This window comes from Callionymus lyra, chromosome 2, assembly GCF_982586985.1.
Source record: "Callionymus lyra chromosome 2, fCalLyr1.hap1.1, whole genome shotgun sequence".
Taxonomy (NCBI): Eukaryota; Metazoa; Chordata; class Actinopteri; order Syngnathiformes; family Callionymidae; genus Callionymus; species Callionymus lyra.
In genome coordinates this window covers 8867118-8868016 of record NC_141819.1, presented here as the reverse complement: position 1 = coordinate 8868016, position 899 = coordinate 8867118, and the positions used below count along the sequence as shown (strand labels likewise).

General features: G+C 34.6%; 1 pseudogene; it reads left to right on the top strand.

Moving 5' to 3' along the window:
* The window catches only part of LOC148085249 (cyclic nucleotide-gated channel beta-3-like), a 33287-nt pseudogene continuing 32388 nt past the window's right edge, over positions 1–899 (top strand).

Below are 899 nucleotides of genomic sequence, written 5' to 3'. Positions count from 1 at the left end.
AGCATCCCAGCGTCTTCACTACAGCTTTATGAGATGCTGGACCTCGACTGAACTCTCAGGTAAGACCACCTCAGACCACACCCACGAACACCTAAAGTAGTCAAGAAATGGATTTGGAGTTGAAATTGAGATTTTCTACAGGCTGGTGGGAGATGTGTAGACATTACTTAAAGAAAATACGAGAGATCATTCTGCGGTCTTGTTATACCACTGTATGTTGAATATGTCATATTGTAATTTTTTTTTTTATACAAGTAGTGTGTTTAGTCTTATTTTTTCCAATGAACTTTCTTCTGTGACAACACAAATTATACATCATCTAACTATATATGTATCTATCTAAGGAGAAACTAAGCTTCAAATAAGTGTTCAAATCTAATTTAACACGTTGTGTTAAAAAACTGTATTTGTATTTGTTTGCTTCTATATTATACACAAAATTAATTCCGAATTAAAGTTAGGCTTAAATATACACATCAATGTAATTGTAATTGTAATGTAATTCTAGCATGTTAACTTTCTTTTGGTGTAAATGTACATTTTATTAGTACTTTCGATGACATCAAAAAGCTCGTGATTATTTTTTACTACAGCACAGAAACGAATCAAATGGTTAATAGGTTGTTTATAGTGAATTAGCCTTCTAGCAAGTGAGAGTAAACAAGTCTTAAAAATATCTCCGATGCAGTGTTCGAGTGCCAGGACTCCCGCGGCGGATTAAGGTCATGATCAGTCAGGTTTAATCGAAGACGACACTAAACCACACGTTATCTTAACAACAATTAAGAGAATAGCCAGGATAGGAAAAGGTCAGATTTACACCGGAACGATCTCATCCGAAGCTTATTCTTCTGGAAGAATACAAGCATTTATGAAAGTATTTGGACACTTTTTGGGGT